The following is a 15,738-nucleotide window of genomic DNA, read 5'->3' as shown; positions in this document are numbered from 1 at the left end:
ATGGCAGCGCAAAGGTTGAGCTAGGGGCTCTTACATTTGCCCGTTCATGATGGTTATGCAGGGTTCATCATACATGTGTCCTGCATTGGCTGAATTGTTCTACATTTGAACTGCAGGCCTCAAGTGGTGCAGAGACTCTTCATTCAGGTTGCATACAACATGTTGACAACCATTACAAGTAGCACTCAGACTTATCTGCAACTGTAATTCAAATGCTGAATGCATCCGTTTGTAGGCAATGGGAGACTTACCAACAGTTCAACTGATTGCAATTCCTAGTTGGTCCAGCAGATCCTGGTCCCTTGCCACCAGATATGCCCACTGATGCTTGAGCTGGTGCTCATTGAATCCGGTCTTGAAAATTCTTGCCAGATGATGTATGACCTTGCTCCACTGCAGCCGCCTTGCCTCGGTGGGGTAGCCGAGGATCACCCGGCCACCCAGTTGCAGCATCAGAGGCAGGTAATGGGCCACCAACCACATGAACCCCCTCAGTTCATCAGACGACATTATCCCCATCCTACCCTGCCCAGACATTTCCAAAGGGGAAAGGACACCACCCAAGAGAATATAAGAAAGGAAACTTAAGCCCAACACCTACCTCCAAACTCCCTAAACTACTCCAACAACTAAACTACCCTAGACAGAAAACCCACAATACAATGACAAAAAGAATACACTATAAATACAAATTCCAAGTAAATAGACAATTTAGACACCAAAAAACACAGGACGCAGCACAAGGAACACAACAAAACCTTCAAACACACCACAAATCCACCAGCACCTCCAAAACACAACCACTCACAGTCACAGGGGAACAGACTGTGAAGTGAAAGTGAAACTACACTTACTGTACCATGCTTGCAGGCAGGATATCCTGGTACATCACTTCCTGGGCGTGTGCATCACGTTTTTAACATCATGTGTATTATTTTTTGTTGCACGAGAGTCATGCGCCGATTTTTCTCCATGGTGCACTGAGAATAGTGGTAACACTGAATAGCTGCTCAGGGCCCAGGCGTCATTTTCTCTATGTTGCAGTGTGGTGTTGATGCATTTGCGTCATTTTTTGATGCATATCAGAATAGGGTAATTTTTTCCATTGTAGCCCTTGAAAGCACCCTGATTCATTTCACATGTTACACGGGCTGTCCTACTATGTGGTATATGTTTTTTGGCTACACATGCAAGTCTATACATGAATGTTATTACAGTGTCATATGCATGTGCAATCAATATGTGTTTTCATGACTCAGCTGTAGGCACTAACTCATTCTTTGTGCATATGCATATGTGTCCTACACTGTGTCCACATGTATGTTGGCATGTGTGCTTTGTGTGTACATATGTGCATGACTAGTTAGTAGCAGGTGTAGTACATAGTTATGTCTGGGGGCAATATACGCCTTAATACCTACAAACATATTTGTATTTAGGCCCTGTCTCAAACACGTGCTAAGGCATATGTCAACCATTACATTTTGTACTCAGAGTATGCAGTGGAGTGGGACTACGTTGAGTGTGCATGTATGCTACTCACTCGTTATTTATCGTATTTAACTAGTTGTAGGTCAGCTACACTGTGCCATGGAGTTTCCCATGCATCTTAGTTGCTGCAGATGTTATGGACATGTGTGTTGGTGAACAATGCTATATGCGTGTGTCTGTATAGACGTGTGGTGTCATGTGTGTCATACATCACAACATTGCTGTGTCAGGGGGATGTGCAAGCTCATATTGGCATCTTCCTGCATAGACAGAAGTTTTATTTTTACTATTGAGTGTGTAGTCACATCACTGGTACCTATGTTCTGTATGTAACTACTCAAATGATGAAAGCATTTTTACTCTCACAGGTTTTGTGACACCTATGCCATTATTTTGCTGCTAAGTTAGCTTTTGTACTGAATCGATTCACATTCCTATGGCTAGCCCATTATGGTGGTACATGTGTGCAGATATCTTTGGGATATGTGTGCCTGCCTCCAAATGAATATTCAGATTTGTCAACATCATGTTAATCATAACTGTCACATACAATGCTGTACCACTGTGTTGCAGTGTGGCATAGATGGCAGGCCTACCTATCTTCATCAATGCACGAGTTTGTGTGGCAACACAAACCCATGGTTGCATGTGAAGGTGCAGGTTGATGGTGCTCCACTTTACTCTGCCCCCTGTGCATGTGCATCAAGCATTTGACATTATCATACATTGATGTTATCAGAGCAGTGGTTCATGGGTTTATGGAGCTGGGATCTCTACCATTTATGATAGCTATCTTCCAGCCTGTGCACACTCCCTAGTTTGTGGAGACATGCACAGATGTGGTCAAACAGACCTGGTTGTAATGCATTCCAATGCAGTACTTGATGTAAGCCTTCCCCTCTCAAGTACATAGGTTGTGTGCTTACACATGTATGCCATGTATGGATGTTTTGGAGTCCAAAGTTGTGTCCATGTTCAGCCTGCTTAGGGGTTGTATAACTGTTGTGACGTAAAGGTTGCACAAATGACATGGCACAGATGGAGTTGTATGTGACTGTCTCCTGTTCTGGTACCATACAAAAGCCAAATACCATGGTATGCTGGTGGCAAACATGTCTGGGCCATGTACTAAGATGCCCACCCTCTCTGTACACCAGTTAAAGTTTGACATGCATACATTGGTGTCTTCGAGTGTCCGTTTTAGTGTATTACTGGTCATTATCCCTTTTTTCAGCCATAAGTGGTGAGGTATTTTTGTGTCCTCCATTGCTCCCTGTCCTTTGTCTGCTAGCACCTTGTACACATCTTCTACAGCAACATTGTCAGGTGATATAGGGACAGTATACAACATGTGACTTGTGTAAGGTGGCGATATTCCCTTCTCCTACAACTGTCAACTTAGTAGTTAATGTTCCATTGGCAATATTAGTGAGATGTAATCTGTGCCAGACACACATGACATTACACATGCCACAGCACTTGAGTAGTCTCTACATGACATGGTGTGTTGTATCAGCAAGGATTTGTGGGTATTTCAGATCTGTTCATTCACATCCACCATTGAACATGGCAGTGCAATTTTTTTAGCATGCCACAACCTAGCTGGCTCTTAACATGACTGAATGATGTTGAGGTGTATTATCTTCTTAGTGCTGTATTTATCGTTTGACAGATGCTAACGATATGGCTGTGTCTACTCCCACTCAGTATGATGTGGGTCTCTGACAGTATAGGACAATGCTACACATGTTCGTACATGCTACACCTGATTGTGATGTTGAAGGCCAGTACATGTATGAGCTATTTAGTTAAATTTGGTAACATGTAATAGATCTGTCATGTAAGTAACAATGAGTGGTTTGTATTGCCATGTGTTGGGTATTGTTGTTATACGGGGCATACTGTGTAGACGTGCAGACACAAGTCAATCATTGTGGATAATGGCAAACCCGTTGCTACCTAGGATGGACTCCCCTAGATTTGTCTTCATATATTTCCCATTATTAGCAGTAGGCATGTGGGAATCAAGCCAATTTGTGTGACAAGTGTGCATCCTATATAGATAGGGTGTGTTACACACTCTGCATACATTCCAACCAGACTATCATTTGCCTGATGCATTCTCCCATTAAAAATATAGACCATTCAATCTGTTATGTGTTTGTATTTGGATTCAACACCCCCAGCTGCTTTATGTCACTGCCAAGCCATTGGCCACCCCCCAGCCAATATGTATTTGCCATACATGATTATAGTCCTCCATGTGTCAGGGATGTGGCCAATTGCGGTGCCAGAACATATTCCCATGGACACACTGTGCAGGCTCAGCTTCCAACACTCGCTAAATTCCATGGGCAATTACTGAAGAAGCATCGTTACCTATGATGTCCCCCCCCTTGACACACATGTACGGTGCAGGCAAAGCTACAATCACATAGAGGAGTTGAGTTCTAACATTACTTAACCTCCATTACTTGACAGCCCCTACCTTATGTGTGGCCCCCTTGCATACAACCTGTTAGGCATGGTGTTGTGGTTGTGAATGGCCTATAAAATTGCACATTGCCCACGTGATGGCACAATATATGTAGTCGCGCATGGATCTAGGCCTTCAGAAATCACATGCCAGGGGTTTGGGTGTCACTGATATGTGAGATGGAGTCTGTAGAACCCCCTACATTACCAATAATGTGTGTATCATACTTGTTTTTGTGGTTCTTACACACTCCCTGAGGTTAGATTCACATTCCAATGGTATACATATTGGACAATGAGTAGACCAAGGATTATAATGTTAAACAAAATTTATTGGAGGTATTTACAAAGTACTTTTTTGGTTGACTGGGTATAACATTTCTCAACAATGGTCTGTTTCCTGCAAACCCCTACCACTGTGTTTGGTCGTTCCCCTCAAGGTCCTCAGCCCCATCATCGTCCTCCTCCTTATTGTGGATATCAAATTGTCCATCCCAGGGGACATTGTTTCTGATGCACATGTTATGCAGGATAGCACATACCAGTATAATCTTGCATACCAGCAAAGGAACATACTGGAGGCTTCCTCCTGTGATGTCCAGGTACCTGAACCTGGATTTGAGAAGGCCAGAGGTCCTCTCCACCACACTGTGTGTTTTCCGGTATGCTTCATTGTTTGCACACTGTTAATTGGTTGTTGGATTTGCAAATGGGGTCATGACCCACGGCTGTTTGCCATAACCTTGTTCAGCTGCAAAGTTAAGAGGGAGAAATTTTGTGAAAAGTTGAGAGGGATCTTAAATATTCCATGGCAGTAATTGGTTGCAGTTTGAGTGGTGAATCAGAGTTGATTGGGGTGTTGTCTATGTTCAAGGTCTTGTTATATGGTTGAATTTGACTGTGTTGATGTACATGACTTTCTTCGGTCCTGACTCAAGGACCTGCATATGACCATCAGAATTCCAATACGTTTGCTCATCATGTATGTAAAATGTTTTGTGTAGTCCATATTAGTAGCAGGGTCCTTATAGTAGATGGAGGCTACCACCTCCTTGCAGCACAATGGTATAACAAGTGTAGCTACAAAGACAGCCTATTCCCTTGATTTTGGCATGTGGCATTACGCATGCAGTGCACACTAAGTGGGCCTTAGTGGCAGATGACGGTTGTGTCAGCCATCTGGGCACGCATTACAAATCTGGCAGTCTCAAGAATGCCAGACTCACAGTGGCAGTTGGACCGCTGTGATCGTGGCAGTATGACCACCACATTATGACCATGGTGGGCCCACCATGGTTGGACTGCCAACATTGCCAGGTTGCCACCAGCCTGCTACCTGGCAGTCTCAGTGGTCTTAATCCATCAAGGCAGTGCTGCAAGCAGCTCTGCCCTCCTTATTTCGACTCCCCAATCTGCCAGCCTTTGCTTGGTGGTTCCACCGCCATGCAAGGGCTATCAGAATAGGGGTGTCAGGTCGCCCCTGGAGGCCACTGCACTGGCTATGCACTTGGCATGGGCAGTGCCGGGGACCCCATGGACAGACCTTCAGCACTTTCCAATGCACAAATTACAGGAAGTAGAAAGCGCAACCGGTGCTGCTGTACCCGCCCCAATGCCACATTGCAGCCGGATCAATTACAAACCGGCTGCAATTTTTTTACCTTCTTCTAAGCTGGGTAGGCGGGCGCAAACATTATTTTTGCCCACAGGCCCAGTAGTGAACTCCTAATAGGGCTGGCAGGGTTTAGACCACAATGGCGGTCTAATGGTGGTGGAAGTTTTCCAAGCGGCGGTGTCATTTGAGTGGTTGTGGCACCATTTCTCATGATTCTGCCCCATAGTCTTTAATGGCAGGTACATTAGTCTTACTATGTGTGCAATACAATGCATTTGACAGATGTATGTGCAGCCTTCAGGTCTGTCAGGTATGTGTAGATGAGATGTAGTTGTTGTTGGCACCACTTGGGTGCCATTTGATGTACATTGTGCCTGAGTCTGAGTCTTGCACAACATGATTGAGGTGGGGATGTGCCTTGTGTCACTTTCTGTACAAGGCTACGCCATCAGCCATTGACATGGCAGAGCTATAGTTTGTTTGGTCTAATGTGTGTGAAGTATATTTAGTAGTCAACCAGTGGACACTTGTAGTGGTTTGTAGTCTTCTTCTGTATGCAAAGGGGACAGAGCTCCACCTGTCCTTCATATGGTGTGACCATTAGTTTGTGGCTGTGTTAGGTACATGTGGGTGTCTGTGTTTGCGATGTCAAATCATTGCAGTGTACTGCGGAATGTTGCATATGTGTTGTTGCCAGTACATCTTTGGTCCCATGCCATGCGTCTTTGTTGTGGTGTATATGTTGTTTGTTCTACAGGTTTGATGTGTTGTGTGTATTGATTAGTTGGTTGACTTACCGACAAGTAGACCATTGCCATATTGTCCATCCTAGAACCATTCTTTGATGGTGGAGTGCCACAATATGTAAGTATCATAGACGCTGCCGGGATACTTGGCTGAGATGTTCATGAAGAGACCACAGTGGTCCACAATAGCCTGCACATTAACTGAGTGGGTGTGCTTGCGGTTACTGTATAGGTGTTCCGTAGCTGCAGGTGGCACCAGTTGCACCCAGCACATGTGGAAACCCAACAATTAGATAGAATCCTTGCTTGGTTTCCTGTTGCAGTTTCTGGGAGTTTGGGAAGCAGATATAGGGCCTCATTACAACCCTGGTGGTCTTTGACCGCCAGGGCTGTTTTGGAGATTGTACTGCCAACAGGCTGGCGGTACAATCTGCCGTATTACGACCGCAGTGGAATTGCCGCGGTCGCACCAACGGGATCGGCGGTTTCCCGCCATGGTTGTCCCAGTGGTTTTAATCCGCCAGGGCAGCGCTGCTTGCAGAGCTGCCCAGGGGATTACGACGCCCCTTCCCGCCAGCCTGTCCATGGCGGTAGAGACTGCCATGGAAAGGCTGGTGGGAAGGGGAGTAGCGAGGCCCCTGGGGGCTTGGGCAGTGCAGGGGCCCCAGGCACAGCCCCACCCTGCTTTTCACTGTCTGCACAGCAGACCGTGAAAAGCGCGATGGGTGCAGCTGGACCCGTTGCACGGCCGCAATACCGTCGGCTCCATTAGGAGCCGGCTCCAATGTTACACCCAACATCCCCGCTGGGCCAGCAGGCGGAAACTCTGATTCCGCCCACCGGCCCAGCGGGGATGTTGTAATGCGGCCGGCAGGATTGCGGACGCATAGGCGGCCGCTCGGCAGTCCAACCCAAGGTTGTAATGAGGGCCATAGTGTGGTGTGAGGCAGATGATGGCATCGAGGACCTTAGGCAGGAAAACTGATATTGATGGCTGGGAGGCATCAGCCACTAGTGCCCGTGTTATCTGAAAGGATCCAGAAGCCAACATGTCCAGGACAGTGAGGAATGTTGTGATGGGTGGTATGTTGTAGGGAGTTTGCAGCCTTGCTGTAATGTCTAATGTAATCTGGTTCAGCAGGCATAGAATGGACTCCCGGTTGAGAGGGTAAGTTCTGATCATGTCTTGCTACCTGAGGCAAAGGAAAGTTGTCCTTTGCTGAAATATCCTCACTTGCCTTCTGTGTGGCCTTTGTGCTGTGGTGGTGTTTGGAGTTGATTTTGTGGAGGTGCAGGGAGCAGCTCTCGTTGCTGACATCTGTGGCGTGAGCCTAGCTGGAGCAGTATGATTTCAATGTTGTCCTGAAGGTAGCAAATGTTCCTTCTGTGAACTTTCCTTACGTAGTGATTGTTAGAAATGGGGTCTTTGGTTGGCAGTCAGGTTACCCCCTGTCCAAGCAAGGACCCTCACTCTAGTCAGGGTAAATCACACACAATCCAAACTATCCTGTGCACACCCTCTGGTAGCTTGGCACTGAGCAGTCAGGCTTAACTTAGAAGGCAGTGTGTAAATTATTTGTGCAATAAATCATACAACAACACAGTATAGTGCCACAAAAATAAACAACACAGTGTTTAGAAAAATATATAATATTTATCTGGATAAATGGAGGTCAAAATGATTCAAATTCAATAAGTATATGTTGAGATATCACTGTAAAAGTGATATAAAGTGTCTTAAGTCTTTGAAAAACAATAAATGTCTCTTAAAAACAATAAATTTCTCTTGCAAGCACAAAGTACCTGGTTTGCGTTCAAAGTCTCTGCAAGGGGCCGCAGAGGAGGCGATGTGTGGAAAATGGGGAGGTGTGCGTTTGTTTCGCCCCTTCGCACACTGACTTGTGTTGTTATTTTCCATGCAGGGGAAGACTTTATGTCGATTTCTAGCACCCAGACTTGGTTCCTCGTCGGGTTGCGGGATTTTCTGGCACCCCAGGGATGATGCGTGGAATCCTGGGCTTGTGGAGCGCAGTCACAAGCTCTGTGTTGCTCCAGTGGGCGTTGAGTGGAAATTTCTCCTGCATTGCAGGCGCTGCGTCGATTCCTCTATGGAAGTCAGGCATCGTCATTCCGGGTCAGCTGTGCCTCGACCTAGTGGGACGTGCATCGAATTTCTGGTCGCAACGCTGGTGCTGTTTTGATCTTCTTGTTGCGAAGTCGGGCAGCGTCGTTCCGGTTTGGCGTACAGTGATTTTCTCACCGGAATGCAGGCTGTGCGCTGTTTTTAGTAGGCTGTGCGTCAAATTTTGCTGCACAAGGAGTCCAGTTGCAGGAGTGAAATCTTTTTGGTCCTGAGACTTCAGAGAACAGGAGGCAAGCTCTATTCAAGCCCTTGGAGAGCACTTCTCAGCACAGCCAGAGAGCAGCAAGGCAGCAGGGCAACAGCAAGGCAGCAGTCCTTCTCAGAAAAGCAGTCCAGGTGAGTCCTTTAGGCAGCCGGGCTGTTCCTCTTGGCAGGTTTGGTTCAGGGATTCTTCACCAGCAGGTTTCTTGTCCAGAAGTGTCTGTGAGGTAGAGTGTCTACCCCAAGAAGTGTCTAAAGTCTGTGGCTTTGGGTGCTCTTCTTATTCCCATTTTAGCCTTTGAAGTAGGCTTACTTCAAAGGAAAGTGTCACTTGTTTGCAAAATCCTGCCTTGCCCAGACAAGGCCTCAGACACACACCAGGGGGTTGGAGACTGCATTGGTTGAGGGCAGGCACAGCGTTCTCAGGTGCGAGTGACTACTCCTTCCCTCCCTCCTAGCACAGATGGCTCATCAGGTTATGCAGGCTACACCTCAGCCCCCTTTGTGTCACTGTCTGGGGAGAGGTACAAACAGCCCAACTGTCAAACTAACCCGGACAGGGAATCCACAAACCGACAGAGTTACAAAAATGGTTTAAGCAAGAAAATGCCCACTTTCTATAAGTGGCATTTTCAAGCACACATTCTCAAAGCCAACTTTACTAAAAGATGTATTTTTAAATTGTGAGTTCAAAGGTCCCAAACTCCACACATCTATCTGCTCCCAAAGGGAATTTACGCTTTAATCATGTTTAAAGGCAGCCCCCAGGTTAACCTATGAGAGAGATAGGCCTTGCAACAGTGAAAAACAAATTTGGCAGTATTTCACTGTCAGGACATATAACACACATTAGTGTATGTTCTACCTTAACCATACACTGCACACGGCCAATGGGACTACCTAGGGCCTACTTTAGGGGTGTCTTATATGAAGGAAAAGAGAAGGGTTAGGCCTGGCAAGTGGGGACACTTGCCAAGTCGAATTTACAGTTTAAAACTGCACAGACAGTCACTGCAATGGCAGGTCGGGGATTATCACAGGGCTACTTATGTGGGTGGCACAGCCAGTGCTGCAGGCCCACCAGTAGCATTTGATTTACACGCCCTGAGCACCTCTAGTGCACTTTACAAGGGACTTACCAGTAAATCAAATATGCCAATCATGGATAAATCAATCAACAGTACAATTTACACAGAGTGCATTTTCACTTTAGCATTGGTTAGCAGTGGTAAAGTACTTGGAGTTCTAAAGCCAAGAAAAACAGGTCAGGAAAAATAGGAGGAAGGAAGCAAAAAGTTTGGGGATGACCCTGCAAAAAGGGCCAGGTCCAATAGTGATGTATGTGCCACATTTTAAGGCCGGGTTGGACCCTGGCATTAAAATTTCCGCAAAACGGGGTAATGCCATTTTTCGGGTCCTCCTCCCACCCGTGCATCATTTTTACACAGGGGGCTGGGCTTAGATTCATTTTTTGGACGGGAACGCCTGTCTTGCATCTCATTGATGCAAGATGGATTCAAGTTTCCAAAAAATTACGTTAACTCCAATATTTTGATGCTCGACGGGTCTAGCGTCAAATATAGATAAGGAGTTAATTTTGCAGTGAATTTGGGTAAAAAAAGACACAAATCCAGCGCAAACTGAGTATAAATATGCCCCTCAGTGCTAAGGTCTACTCCCAACCAGCCTTCTCCATTAATTAAGCACACAGACTTTGTGCAAAAAAACTGGACTTATTGTGCTACTGATGTAAATTGGAAATGGCATCAGGGTACTCACATGATGGACTATTAATTGTGGTGGGGTGTGAGGTGGATGATGGCATCTTGGACCTTAGGCAGGTAGACAGATATTGATGGCTGGGAGACACCAGCCACTAGTGCGCCCATTGTCTGAAAGGACCCAGAAGCCAGCATATGTAGAAGAGTGAGGAGCTTTGGGATGGGTGGTATGTTGTAGGGAGTTTGCAACCTGGCCGTAATGTCTGGTGGTATCTGGTTCAGCAGGAGTAGAATGATTGAGACAGTAAATCCTGATCATGTCTTGCTCCCTGAGGGTTGTCCTCTGTTGAACTATCCTCTCCTTACTTCTGCGTTGCCTTTGTGGGTGCCATGGTGGTGTTTGGAGTTGCTATTGTGGAGGTGGAGGTAGGAGCTGTTGTTACGGTCGTCTGCAGTGTTTACCTAGCTGGAGCAGTACGACTTCCATGTTGTCCTGGTGGTAGCAAATGTTCCTTCTGTGATTTGTCCGTAAGTAGTGGTATAAGTACCGCATTTCAATGCCTGGACAGACCCAGGCATTAAAATTTAACGCATAAAGGGGTTACCATCAATTTTTGGGTCTGCCTCCTACCCGTGCGTCATTTTCGCACTGGGATAAATATGGTGCTACGGGCATCCCACTGACACAAGGTGGGTTCACGCATCTGAAAAAAAGGCATTACTCCTATATTTTGACACAAGATGGGTCTAGTGTCAAAATAGAAATATGGAGTTAAGTTTGTGCCACATTCGTGTAAAAAAATTACGTAAATTCAGCAGAAACAAGATATAAATATACCCCTTTGTCCATAAGAGCCCTTTATTGAAATGTGTACATCAGTGTCATAGCTTTGCAGTTGCTGTTTTCACTGCATGTCTATTTGTCATTTGCATGACAGACAGTAGACTAACATGTCTTCTTTTTCATGCAGCTGCCAAATTGACCCAGAAGAAAATCAGATTTTTTCACAAAGGGCTAAGCTTTATCGCCACATTTGGCAGGTCTGCAGGGGGTACAGGAAGACTGAGTCACAAAGATCTGGGTTTAATCAATCGTATTTTTGCTGGCCATGCCACCCCAATTTGGACCCAGCCATATGCAAATCAGCTTTGACCCTATTCTCCATGGGAACAGTCCAGCCCGAACTGCCAAGACTGATTTGCATATGGCTGGGTCCAAAGTGGAATGGCATGGTTAGAAAGAAAACGATGGATTAAACCCAGATCTTTGTGACTCAATCTTCCTGTACCCCTGTAGCAGGGTGATAAGTTTGAGGGGCATTAAATGGGCGGTGATTTGGCCAAACCCAAGCACAATTCATGATGTTTAACATAGCATCAGCCATACCATGATACGTCTACGTGAGGCAATGGATAATTTACTTATACCAGCCCAGGGGTGTGTTTTGCTTGGCACATAAGTGAGTAGACAATTCTTGTTTCACAGAGTGACCAATTTTCCTACATACATGAGGAGTGCAAAGATACATTAGGGACCTTTGTCATTCTGTAAGGGACACCTTCCTGCACATATTGCAGCAATCAGCTGCAGGCCTGCCACACATTGCAGAACGGTGCTAGGTTGCCTATACATTAGCTGCTGTAGACACACACTTTGTCTTTGTTTTACTTCATATATCCACACCCTGCACTTTGTGTAAGACAGACCTCAGTATATTTACTTCACTTGCAGAAATGCACAGCCCCATTTCTATGCATATAAACCCTGCATTGTTTCAACATCACATGATGCATTCTGTTCTTTTGACCTTAGACACAGATTGACACAGATCATGTGTAATGTGCATTTATTTACATTTGCTATTGTGAGGTATTCATTCAGTTGAATACACATGAGATAGACCCCATGAAAGATCCCAATTCATTGGCTATCCAATGAGGTACAAGAGGTAGGGGAAAATGGAACCAGACATGAGTGGAAGAGGAGGGGTTCAGTCAGGAGGTGGTCACATTGACATTAGGTAGGATGGGGCACATTGACAGTCCATAGGTCTATTGTGGGCAAGAAAAGTGAGGACGTAGATTGTTTTAGCAACACTGGCACTATTGTGAACACAGAGTTAAAGAGAAGGGCCAAAGACTATATCTATCGGGATGTCTTGAGAGTGATAATTGTTTATTCCACACCTTCTTCCTCTGATGTGTGAGATGCCCCTTGTGCTAGGGATTGTGCTTTAGTTGGTGTTGAGGGAGGCACATACACACCATGGGCAGAAGAAGTGGAATCATAGTTCCTTGTAGCTGTCATCTGTGGGAAGATGTGAGGCATCACTGCAGCGGAGAGGAACTGCTGGTTTCTCAACACAGCAGCAACCTAATGGTGGTAGGCAGACAAGTACTTCTTGATGAGTACCAGCTCCTGCTGCATGGATTGCATGACAGTGAGCATGTTGGCAACCTCGCTGGTGCCACTTTGGTAGGGCATTGGTTGTGCTTCTGCCTAAGGAAGCCAGGGATTTCAGCCAGGCACTGCTTCAGTCCACACAGTGGGGTGGGTGGCTCTGATGGCAGCTGAGTTGTGCCTATTGGGACTGGGGCACCTCTGTACTTCAGCTAAGTGTCCACCATGGTCTCCATCCCCACCCACACATTTTGAGCAAGCTCACACTGGACTCTTACCGCTTGATTTTGGAAAACTATGTCAGGGTCCTGAGAGTCCAGGGCTGTGTGTGAGCTGGCAGGTGGTGGTGTGTGCTTTGTTGGGTGAGTCATCTGGAGACCCCGCAATGCTGTGTGCCCTCCTTGAAACCGGAGATGTTGACAGGATGGAACCCAGAATCTGCTGCATGGTGTCTGGATTGATGGTTGCTAGACTGTCATCATGATCATCTTGGAAGTTTATCATGTCAGACAGCTGACCAGGAGGAATTTCTTTAGTCTTGAAAATGAGATGAAGATATGGCACTATTGTCCTGTAGTAGCTATTCTATTTAGTTCTAAGTTGAAAATTTAATTTTTCCTAATTTTGATGGCACTGAGCCACACATCAAGTCCCCAATTCACAGGCCCATGGCTGCACACATTGCCTCCAGGACATGAATATGGATAACCCTCCGTTGACACATTGTGCAAGTTCACCTGTTTAAGTCATGTCACCTCTCAATTATGCAGCTTTTCGTTTGCAGCTGCATGTGACCCATTTCTTGCCGTACATTGCATGGCATTTGGATGCCATGGGTGTTGTTTGTGGTGTACCCATGCAAGACCCATGGAATCAGGGAAAATCTGTTGCATTGCCAGATTTGCATTTTTGGGACTTTATCTGGTCCCTATGCCAACCCATTTGCATTGTTGAAGTGATGCAAGGGGGGTTGTACCAACATGCCTGCTCAATGTGCTTTCTTGTTTTGTGCGCATTATCCTGCCCCAACCATATTAGGATGCTCCCACCTTGTGTGTATGTGTCCGTAAAAGGAGGTGTCTCTTCCTGCCCAAAAGGGATCATCCCCTCAACACAGGCCCCCTTGCAGTATGTTGCTGATGTGCCTGCATAGGCACATGGCAGCAAAATGTACAGCAGCTCAAGTGGTGAGGAAATTGGAGCCCCACCAGTTGCGTGCAAGTTAATTTGGTGCCCTTTCCAAGTGGTACAGGCATGCCTTTCGAAGACCTTGGTGCCCCCCCATGCACAACATGCTTGGTCCGTGCTGCCCATTGTGAGTCAGAAATGGCTGGATGGTACATTTAACACAGTGAAGGTAGTTGAGTGACAGTATTGACGTGGTCTGCGCATATGCGGGGAGCAGGGTTAGTGGACATTGCATGCATTTGATGTTTAGCCATTAGTATGCCTCCATGCAACCCATTAGCATGCATACAGTATGCCCAAAGTGCCTCTCACCTTATGTTATTTGTGGGTTACAACATTGCCCCCGCTGCTCCCTACCCTTTGTTTAGTGTGGCTTCTGAATTGCTGCTGTGTCCTGTCCCTAGACTCTTTCCACCACTTCATCCAGGCTGACTGGTGCCACCACCTCCTTCAGCTCATCCAGCCCCCCTTCCTGGGGTGCAGGGTTTCCAGCTGGGGTCTGCAGTGCTGTCTTTCTGTTGCTGGTCAGTTTCTCTTTAGTTCTGCATTTGCAATCGTGCCAGCGCTTTTTACAATCTGCCACAGTTCAACTATTGTCTCCCAAATGCCCCCGCCTTACCTACTGGCAATTTAGAGGTGACAAAGTGCTAATATTGGTGCTCTGTCACATCTGTGATCAGTATTTTATTTTTCTCATGACTGAACCTGCACTTCCTCTCCCTTTTCCCCTTCTCCTGTGAGTCTGCATGGGCATCCTGGCTGGTACCTGGCTCATTTGGATCTCTCTGGGGTCTCCCCTGTCCAAAATCCTCCATTTTTCTAGCTCCAAGCTTCTGTTTGGCGTTTTCTACTGCTTTTTCTCCGGATGCTTTTAGCCAAAAAGTGACACTATTCCGATTAGCGTCATATAACGTGCTGCAAATCACGTAAGTGTCACTTTTCCGGCAATAGCAACATTTACTTTTGCAACACACTGCTTATGTTAGCTCCATTTTTTGTGACGCTAAACTTTCTGTACCGCCATGTAGCACCATATTGTGAATTTGGCCCATACATGGCGCAAGAAAATGTTGTAGCGTGGTGTAAATGTTTTGGTGCGAAACTGTTCTGGTGCAGTTTTGCACCATTTCTTGTAAATCTGGGCCTAGTTTCTCAGCCAATATTGCTCTTGCAGATAGTGTATGCAAAAATCAAAATGTAGGGCGTGCATGCAAGAACATGGTGTTTGTGATATTATAACAGTGAAGGAAAAGACAATGCTCAATCTGAACTGGAACATCATTTAGGTTGCCAGCTTTGCCCATGATCCTAGTGTTCACAAAATAAGCACACAAGGCAGAACGAGGAAGGATGGGAACTTAAATCACAGCCAATGAAGACAAGGAGCTAGATAGCAATATTGTATAACAAGAAAGAATTGAAAACATATGTGCTTAGGAGAAAGCAAGCATACATATCACATTTGGAAATCGAGGAATAAGGTCAAAGTCTTTGGAACGCATAACATTGGGAACTAAGGAAACTGAAAGGAAGGCAAAGACTGCAAAAAGAGTAACAGCTAAGAGATGGTGGAAATTATAGAAATAAGGTTACACTGCAGTAGTGTAATGTCAGAAAACAATGAAACACTGGTGAACAGAGCTGGCTACAGAGTCAATGACTGACTACAAAACAGTGTGGTATAGGAATCAAGCATGCCCTGAGAGATGGCACAAGTTGAGAAAGCAAGGATACACTGCTAACCAATACAGGCTCAG

The sequence above is a fragment of the Pleurodeles waltl genome, chromosome 8 (assembly GCF_031143425.1).
Source record: "Pleurodeles waltl isolate 20211129_DDA chromosome 8, aPleWal1.hap1.20221129, whole genome shotgun sequence".
In the NCBI taxonomy this organism is placed as follows: domain Eukaryota; kingdom Metazoa; phylum Chordata; class Amphibia; order Caudata; family Salamandridae; genus Pleurodeles; species Pleurodeles waltl.
The sequence above is the reverse complement of the archived record's forward strand: the minus strand, read 5'-3'. Positions refer to the sequence as shown.